Source organism: Hipposideros armiger, unplaced genomic scaffold (genome assembly GCF_001890085.2).
Source record: "Hipposideros armiger isolate ML-2016 unplaced genomic scaffold, ASM189008v1 scaffold_27, whole genome shotgun sequence".
NCBI classification, from domain to species: Eukaryota; Metazoa; Chordata; class Mammalia; order Chiroptera; family Hipposideridae; genus Hipposideros; species Hipposideros armiger.
Window position 1 is genome coordinate 3,526,860 of NW_017731377.1, and position 10,037 is coordinate 3,536,896.

The 10,037-nt window shown below is 42.9% G+C and overlaps 1 protein-coding gene across 2 annotated transcripts in view; it reads left to right on the forward strand.

Annotated features, from left to right (window-relative positions):
* The first annotated feature begins 7,437 nt into the window (after positions 1–7,437).
* BLK (BLK proto-oncogene, Src family tyrosine kinase) overlaps positions 7,438–10,037 on the forward strand; it is a 50,721-nt gene continuing 48,121 nt past the window's right edge. For both annotated transcript variants that reach the window (XM_019636126.1, XM_019636127.1), the window contains exon 1: positions 7,438–7,589. The gene's annotated coding sequence lies outside the window, so the exon portion shown is untranslated. The remainder of the gene's footprint in view (positions 7,590–10,037) is intronic.

Here is a 10,037-nt window from a genome sequence, read left to right on the forward strand (position 1 = left end):
AAAGCTTTGGGTGCCTACAGCGGAGGGGAGGTCATGTTGAGAGGGTCCCTCTTAGCACCGAGCTATGCAGGACTGGGAGAGGGCGTGATCCAGATAAGATAGTTCCTATGCTTTTCTATGCAGTCATCCTTGGTTTTTGTGCTCCACTGGGCTGCTGCAGTCTATCGTTGCATTCCAGAGCTCGCCTGGCCCTATTTTCATCTGTCTGTAGTTCTTTATTTGTTACTGTTGTTGTTGTTGGGTTTGGTTTTTTTTTTTTTGTGAGAGCAACAAGCATTGGGACCTCCTAGTGTGCTAACTTGCAGAGGTCACTTCTCCTCTTTATTTTTTAACTAAGTTTCTTTGAACTTTTTTCCTTAGTGGCTGCTCTAGGAATTACAAAATATGCATCTTCAAGGTATCACAATCTACTTTAAATTAATAGTGATTTTAGGTGAAAAAAAAGAGAAACTTTGTGCTATTGATAGTATTGCTCTATTTTTCATGCCCCCTGTACTATTATTGTCAGATGTATTTATAGGTGTTACAACCCCACAGTATGTTATAATTTCTGCTTTGAGCAATCGTGTTTTAAAAGGTTAAGAGAAGAAAAGGTAATATATATTTATATTGTTATATATATATTTTTATTTACCTATATACTTGACATTCCTAGTGTTTTTCATTCCTTTCTGTGTTGTCATCTGGTATCACTTTTTTTTTCAGCCAGAGGACTTCCTTTAGTTTTTTTTCTGTAGTATAAGTCAAATTCTCTCCAGTTTTGTTTAGCTGAAAAAAATATTTATATCGACTCCATTTTTAAAGGATAGTTTTATTGGATAGTGTATTCTTAGGTGACACTTCTTTTTCTTTCTTTTTTTTTGTCATTTAGCACTTTAAATATATTATTCCACTACCTTCCAGGCACCATTGTTTCCTATGATACGTCAACTATTAATTGTATTGTTGCCATAAATAGGATGCATCATTTTTTCTCTTGCTGCCTGCAAGATTATCTCTTTTCTTTCACTTTCAGTATTTGGACCACGATGTCAAGGTGCGGTTCTCTTTGTGCTTATGTTATGTTGAGTTCATTAAGTCTCTTGACTGATTCTAGTCCATTTGGGTGGCTTATAAACAACAGACTTTTATTTTCCACTGTTTTGGAGACTAGGAAGTCCAGGATCAAGGTGCCAGCAGATTTGGTGTCTGGTTAGGATCTGCTTCATAATTAGCTATCTTTTTGCTATAACTTCACATGGTGGAAGGGAGGAAGAGGTCTCTCAGGCCTGTGTTATAAGGACACTAATTCTAATTCTTTTCCAGATAAGTAAAACTGAGAGATTTTCTTTCTATCCAACTTACTTGAGGCTCCACTCTCATGACCTGATCATTTCCCAAAGCCCCGCCTCCCAACCCCATCACACTGAGCATTAGGTTTCAACATATGAATTTGGGTTGTGGGGGGGAGAGATACAAACATTCAGGCCTTATCATTGCCTCCTTAAGTCAATGTTATTCACTAACATTGGGGGATTTTCAACTATCTTTTTCCTCCAAGTAATTTTTCTCTTTTCTTCAAGTGCCTTTTTCTCTTTCTTCTCCTCTGGGACTCCTGTTATATTTATATTTGAACACTTTACTTTATCTGGCAGGTCTCTAAGGCTGTTCATTTTTCTTAACTGTTTTTGCTTTCTTTCTTTGGATTGGATAGCTTCCATTGCTATATCTTCAAATTCACAGCTTCTTTCTTCTGCCATCTCAGATCTGCTGTTGAACCTAGCATCTAGTGAATTATTTTCAGATTTTTATTAAAAATATAGCTAACATACAATATTATATTAGTTTCAGAGGTACATAATAGTTATTCAACATTTATATACCTAAAGAAGTGATCACCATGATAAGTCTAGCATCCATCTGGCACTGTAATATGCTATCACAATATTATCACAATATTATTAACTATATTCTCCATGTTATGCATTATATCCCCATGACTTATTTGTTTTATACCTGGAAATTTGGACCTCTTATGCCCCTTCTCCTTCCACCCTTATTTAAATTTATCAATTACAGTTGACATTCAATACTCTTTTATATTAATTTCAGCTGTACAGCATAGTGGTTAGACATATATATAATTTAAGAAGTGATCTCTCTGGCTAGTCTAGTATCTACCTAGTTCTATACATAGTTATTATCCTATCATTGACCATATTCCCTATGCTTTACTTTACATCCCCATGACTATTTTGTAACTACCAGTTTGTACTTGTGAAGTTTGGCCACATCCACAGCTTATGGGTTACTGTGCGTGAGGCTTATCCCACTGAGTAGGTTTTGCCCCAGCAGGCTCTGGTGCCTGTTGAGACCACCCTTTGTGTGTGCAACTTGTGGGACTAATTGGGTGGTGCTCTGCTGTGGTCTGAAGTCAACTTCCAAGTATGTTGGTCCCGGGGCCTCTTGGGAGGGGTTCTGGTGTAGGCCCAGGTCAGCCACTGCCTGTGACTGGCTGCGGACCTCCTGGTAAGCGCTAAAAAGCAATCCACAGTTGTTCACGGCCTGTGCTGGACCTGAAGGCATGTGGGAGAGGCCATACTGTAAACTGAGGATGGCTGCTACCAGTCCCGGGCCTGGGGTAGCTCCGCAAAAAGCCAGGACCCCCAAAGCCTGCTGCCACCTGCCAGTTCCCTTAAGTTTCAGCCCCTGATAATGCCTCGTGTGGTATGACAGTTGGGTGAGACAGGGTCTCAGGGAGTCACTAGAATGGAAAGAATTTTGGTCACCAGGTTAATGTAAATTCTGGTGTGGTGCCAGTGCTGAGCCTGGAACAATTCAGCAAAAGTCTCAGATAACACCAAGGCCAGTTGCCACTCACCTGGGGCCTGCCAGACTTTGATAGTTTTCCAAGAAAGAGTGGAATGCAGGCAGGCCTGGCTGTTAGTGGAGAAAGTGCCTCCAGAGGTGCGCTAGTCGGTTGGGGCAGGGTCCCAGTGAGTCAGCAGGGCAAAGCAGCGGAGCTCACCAGGCCAATCAGCTTCAGATTTGGCCAGAGGGTGAGGGTTCAACAAAGGAAAGATGGCGCCAACCTGCCGGCTGCATGAAAGTTGGATCCCTTACCAGGAAAATGCCTACTGTCCTCCAGCCCTACGTCTGGAGCCACACACCTCAGTCTGCCCCTCTTTATGTCTCCAAGGCCCCCTGAGTCACCATCCCTCCACTGGAGCCCAAGGTGAGTGCCTGCAAATGAGTGAATCTGTGAGTGGGCCATTTAAGAGGACGTCTGGTTTTCCCGCAGCCTTACAGCCCACACAAATAGTTGGAATGCCCACTGTTTTTCACAGTCAGATGTTGTGTGGACTCCTCTTCCTGGCACCAGTGCTCGGGCTGGGGAGGCTGGCGTGAGGGGATGTGGTTCCTCACTCCTCTGGAAGGAACCAAGGTGGCCAAAATATCCCTCCTGATTCTCAACTGCCTCACGCAGGTGTGGGACCCATTCCACATCTCCGCCCCTCCTACCAGTCTCGACATGGCTTCTTCTTTATATTTTTAGTTATAGGACTTCTGTTCAGCTAGAGTTCAGATAGTTCTGCAGGTTGATTGTTCTATAATTTAGTTGTAATTTTAATGTGTTCACGGAAGAACGCAGGCACAGTGTTTATCTACTCCCGCCATCTTGGAGCTCTCCCCTTCAGTGAATTTTGGTTTTTGTCATTTTCAGCTCTAGAAATTTTATTTGATTCTTTTTTAATAATTTCCATTTCTCAGTTGAGATGCCCTTTCTTTTGACTCATTGTTAACATAAATTCTTTTAATTCTTTGAGCACATTTTCCTTTACTTCCTTGAATATAACTGTAATAGCTTGGAATCAGAACCTATTGACTTTTTCTCATCACAATGTCCTGTTTCTTTGTAGGTCTAGTAATTTCTAGTTGAAAATTGGACATTGTAGTGATTTTGAATTGTGTTTTATTTTCCTGAAAGTTGTTAGTTGTTTGTTTTACTGACTTATCTGCACTTTAATTGCAAAGTTGGCCTCCTCCATGGTGTCCGGCCACTGATATCATTTTGAAGTTTTTATTTTTAGTATTTTACTTTGTTTTTTTTAGTCTTGTTTTCTAAGGGTATCCCCTGTTTCTGCAGTGTTTAATGGTCAGGCAATTATTTAGACAGAGGTTATGCTTAGACACCTTGAACATGTAAACCTTCCACCCCCTGCTGCCCAAGTTGTATGTGGTTGAAGGAATAAATTCAAATATACAGTGAGCCCTACAGTTTCCCTTGGCTTCCATTTTTTGCTACACTCTCTCAGGTCTCAGTGACTCATGCATATTTTAGCAGTCAGTCAGGGATGTATGGGTAGTTTATTATCACAGCCCTTTCATGGCTCCTTAACTTCTAGGATTTCCCCCATTACATTTCTGGGTGCTCATCTACCCACTCTGAACAGAAGTTATAACTGTTGAGAGGTTAAGCTGGCAAAGCTGCAGTTTTTTACTTCTTGTATAGAACTGATTCCATGACCTGTAACAAAAAGGTGCAGGTTTTCATCTCCCTACCCCAGACCAAATCTGTCACTTCCAGCAGATACAGCTGCTGGTTTTCACTAACAGCCCTCAAAACAAGCTCAATATTCCCACTGATAAAGCTGTGGTTCTCATCACCCAAGTTAAGGGATGAAGGCGGGGTAGAACCCATAAGCAAGAAGACCACAGATTCATGGCCATTGGGATGCAATAGCAGTTTTTCAAGATTAAAGACTTCTCAATTTTTTGTCTGCCTTTGGTCATTTTCCAGTGGCCTAATATGGTTAGATTTGACAACTTTGTCTAGTTATATTGTTGTTTTCTTTAGAGGGAAATTGGCCAACTTCTCATAACACCATTCCTGAAGTAAATCTTGGACCGGGTTATTTTAATGTTTCTTCCACTCAAATATTCTATTATTGCTCACAGTTTTTGATTTGGGTCAGAAATGTACTAGTCTCAGAGGTTGGTAAAGGCACATGGAAGGAGAGCTCTGAGTTTTGCATAAGTGACCTCAAATGTGCAAAAATAAATGAGGAAGCCAGTGAAGCTGAACACTGAACTGGGGGTTTCAGTGCTGGGTCTAGTCTCAGTGCAGCCCTGAGAGCTCTCACTGGGGTTCTCTAACAAAAGTGTCTAAAAAGGACACCCCTGGTCTCACCTAACACATCTCTACCTCCCATCTTCTCCCCTGGGTCTTTTCCCCCTCCCCTCAGCCTTTCTCATGGATTCTATGACTATCAGGGCGAAAATGGTTGAAATTAACTTTCACTTCTGCTCAGACATCTGAAACCCAAGAGCAAGGTCATTTCCTTGTTCTTTTCTGAGTGGCTGCTGAAATCGGTTTTCTTCCCCCCAACCCCTGTCTTTTGGAGGTGGACAGAAAGATGAAGTTTTTTTCCAGAGCACACAAAAGCCAGCTTGCCCTGAACGTCCCCTTTCTGTAATCTGTAATATTCTCACTCTAACCTCAAATAGATGAGCCAAAGTCAGAAGAAAATGGATTGTCTCCTTTGGGAGGTGGATTTCCTGCTCCCCACTATACTCTCTGTATCCTCAGGTCCAAGTATATAATAGTTGTCCAAAGGTCACTTATTTAGTACCCAATGATAAAAAACATTAGACATAATTCAGACAACATAACTGGTACCTTGTTCAGTAAACAGTTCTACTTAGGTATCTGCTTCTAAGAGTTTGTAAGATTCTTAGTCACAACTCATGCTCAAGGCTATCTCCTTGGTGACTTCCCCCAATGATCCCTGATGGAGTTATTGCCCATGCCTCTTTTCCAATACTGTGCCTTGTGGAGGCTTTCATGGCTTCACTTACCATGCCCTATTATAATTGTCTACTGGACCCCCTTCCCAGGTTTCTTATGCTGAGTCCCTCAGTGGAAGGTTATACCTGTTCATATCTCTATCCCCCAGCTCTAGTGTGTGCTTACCACAGAGCAGACATTCACAGAAGTTTGTTATATTAATTGAATTGAAATAACAAGACTAAATAATCTCATCTCAAATCAGTAACTTGTTAAATTGTAAGTTTAAGGAGTTTGTGATTCTTTCAACTTGTGTTTCATGCATAGGTCCAACTCTCAAGTGTCAGGAGGCGTAATGATAAATTAATAATAGCTATGATTGACTTAGCACAGCTGGCTCCGGACACTGTTCTGGGCCTTTTGCTACCAAGAACAGAAGAAGACAAAGCAGTTTTAAAGATCAGATTTAAGACTTAGATTAGGCATAGTCACATCAGCTACCAGTTATTTGGAGTTTACTAAATTCTAAATACTGTAATAGATAATTTTTGTACGTCAATTCATTTACTTTCACAAAAACCTTTTGGGGAAATGAAGCAGAGTGTTTCCAAGGAGACTTAGAACCCAACAACTGTTGCTATGACATCTGTCAAATAGCTCTTTCTTACCAGGAACTCACAGCAAAGTATTGTCTTAGTCCTAAATTCCAAGGAAAGAAACTCCATGAGGAAACTGAGACTGTGGACTGTGGTCGCAGGCCAGGGGTAGAAACAGGCCTGTTTGAATTCCACCCCCCACAAGGTTCACAGACATAAAGGCAGGAGAGGAACCTACCCATTGGCTCTCTGTCGTCCATGGATTTCAAAGTGGGTGACCAATGGCTTACCTGTCTAGCTGGACTAGCAAGTCTCCTGAGGGCATCTCAGCAACCTTCTTAGTCCTGTCGGTCCCTCGGATGGTGGAGTCCAAGACAGCACCTCACCACTTAAGATGTCAGGGTCCTTTCCCCATTGCCTCCATCATTCTCTGCTCCTCTGAGTTTTCATAGTGAAGTTGCACACATTGAAGAGACTCTGAGAGCAGAATCAACTAGAGTGCTATGAAAAAAACAAACAAAGAAATGGGGAAGTAGCATTTATTGAAAACTAATTCTGTGTCCGTTTCCCAGACCCATTCTATCATTCATTCTCATAGTATCTTGCGGGCCAGATATTATCAGCACTATTTGAAAACCAAAACGAAACCAACAAGGCTGACAGAATGGTGGCCCTGGCGCACACAGATGGCACCAGGCAGCAGAGCCCCAACTCTTTCTCGTCTTGCAGACAAATGCTGCAAGGCAGAGCGAAATACCTGGTAGAGTTAGCTTGAAGGTTTAGTAACTCTGCCAGGCTCATGTGGGAATAATACCATCCATGTTGGTAAACCGAAAACCCATGAGAAAACATTCTGGTGGCACAGGGGTATTGTGACCAATGTGGCCTAGGGCCAGAGAAGGACCAGCTGCTCGTGGTCTTTCCTCATGGGCTGTTCTGGGGCAGCGGCACCCACTGGACCCAATGAGCCCATGGAAGGATTTGAAGTGCTCAGGAGGGGCGGGGCTCCTTGGGGGCGGCTGGTGCAGCTCTGACCACAGACCGGGGAGCCTGCTACCTCTGCCTGGGCAGGAAGCCACGAGCTACGTGAAATAATTGAGCCGGCTGGTATGGGCTTTTCCCTTAGGATTGCATCAAGTGTTACTGGTTATAATTAGAAGGCCACTGCACCACAAGGGCGCTGGGATTTGAAGAGCTATGATGAAAAGACACTGAGTGTTGCCAAGGTAAGACTGCATCTTCCGCCTTCTTGATCATCTCATTTCCTTAAACTGTACAAACAGTGCTCTGAGGCCCGTAGTTGGAAGAGTAGGCAGGAACCTCGCTGTGGATGTTATCGATTAAGAGAGGGACGATGTTAATATGATCTGAGCCACAGCTATGAATAGATTGTCCCATCGTTGGTTTGTTTCTATCTTAGAGAGTTTTTTTGATTTATAAAACTTCATCTGTCCTGAGTAGGTTCTATTTCCTGGGCTTTTAGAGCTGGAAACGGCAATGAATGTGCCACAGAGGAAAGACAGAGAAGGCTGTGGGCTGGGGATATGGGTGGGCACACATGTGCCAGTTGTGGGGGCTCCAAGCAAATTACTCAGCCTCTCTATAATGGAGAGTAATGATATCTACAAGGCAGAGCGGATAGAGGCTAGCAGTGATACATGGGGAGTGTCTGGCTCGAGGCAAATGATTGGTTGTTGCTTTTGTTCTTTTTTGTTTGTTTTTAAATAAGGTTTTCCATTTTTCAGGCATTCAGGGGTGGGGTGATGGAATAGGTCTAATGACGTCCTTTTTGGCTAAGAGATCTATTTGGCCAACTGCAAAAAGGGAAGAACCGTTGCTAACATATCTTGAGAGGATCTTTTAAATTCTAGGGTTTTGACAGTCTTTCCAGTCATTTTCTAATTGGACACTGCTTTCAGCCTCAACTAACCACATTACCAAGAAACTAAAAAGATTTGTTATCATTGTGCTTCCATAGTGATAGAGAAGAATTCTGCATAATATATATGTAGAGATTCCTCTTTCTTCGATAAGAGCTAGATTCCTCTCATCTTGAGTGAGGACTGGATTTGAGTTATAGAAAGGGAAAAACAGAAACTCTATAGTGGAGACTCCTGGCAGACACCACCTGAGGCAGGTGATCAAGGTCAACATCTTCGGGGATAAGTCATGTATTGTGTAACTTCTGCTGTGATACTATGAGAAAAGCACTTCACCTCTGTGTTCTTTCTTTCCCCAAATGCATAACCCCAGTTTGGTCATGAGAAAACATCAAACAAAACCAAATTGAGGGGCAGCCTACAGAATATTTGACCTTTGAAATTGTCAAGGTCATGAAAAAAATGAGGGAAGGTGGGGGAAACTGTCACACATCAGAGGAGAGTAAGGAGATATGACAACTAAATTCAGAATTCACAGTCTGGATTGGATTGGATCCTGGATCAACAAAGACAACAAAAGTCATTAGTGAAAAATAGGTGAAATCTGAATAAAGCCTGGAGTTTATTAATTAATTATATAATTTATAGCACTGTACCAATGTGAATGTCTTAGTTCTGGGAAATGTACCATGGTAAAGCAAGATGTTGTTTAATATTAGGGAAAACTGCATGAAGGGTATATGAGAAGGTGCTACACTATCTTTCTAATTTTTCTGTAACCCTAAAATGATTCTAAATTAAAAAGCCAAAAAATATGTATGCTCATCCTGTCTTAGAGCAGAAGTGGTCGAAATCTGAGCTTGGGCAAAACAGGCATCCGTGGCCCTGTGATCCCCACCCTCTCTTTGAGCGTTCTAGAAAATACGAGGCCTTTTACATTGTCTACCATTCTCTCTCCCAGCCCCCACCTTATTCCTGGAAAGCCTGCTATTTCCCTCTCTTCATGGTATTTCTCATCATTCATTTATTTTTTTTCATTCATCACACATGTTATGAGCCCTCATTCTGTGTCATGGGGTTTAGGGCCAAGTACCCCACCTTCTATCAGCCTAGCAGAGCTCAGTGGGTTGGATCAGGTTCTTGGGCCTCCAAATGCATACCCAGCTACCCAAACATGACCCCTCCTGGGTTAGGAAGTAGAAGGCTAAGAATGGAAGTAAGTGGGATCCCAGAACCTGCATAGAGTACTCTGGTAGAATCTGCCCTCCCCACGGAATCTGTGGCCAGACAAGCAGCTGTGAGTTGTGCTAGAAACCACGTTCCCCTTTGGGCAAAGCTGTGGCCTTTGGGACCTAAAGCAGGATTCCAGGGGCCAGCCCCTGCTTGAGTGACAACCTGGCCTTGGGAGCCCACTCTGCTGCCCTAGAATCTGCAGCAACCAGACGAGGGCACCAGGGGCCAGCATCCTTGCTTGTAAAGTTCAGGTGTGTGGAGCAGAGACAAGGAGACAGAGAAGCCTGATACCCTCCCATGCCCCCAACCCACTCCCACCCCCCCACACACACACCCCACAGGCCTGGCAGAGCAGGTGTGCCCTTGTTCAAAGGACTGTCTCAGCCAGATTATAGAAACACCTCGGAAGTAGGAGAGAAAGAAGAAAGAGCTATGAAGCTGCAGGAAGACAGCACTCAGATGAAAATCACAACACTTAGATGAAGATCAACTCTAAAGAGCGATGATTACCACTAGACTTCAACTACCTTTCTTGTCACATCTCCTGATTTCCCCACTGCC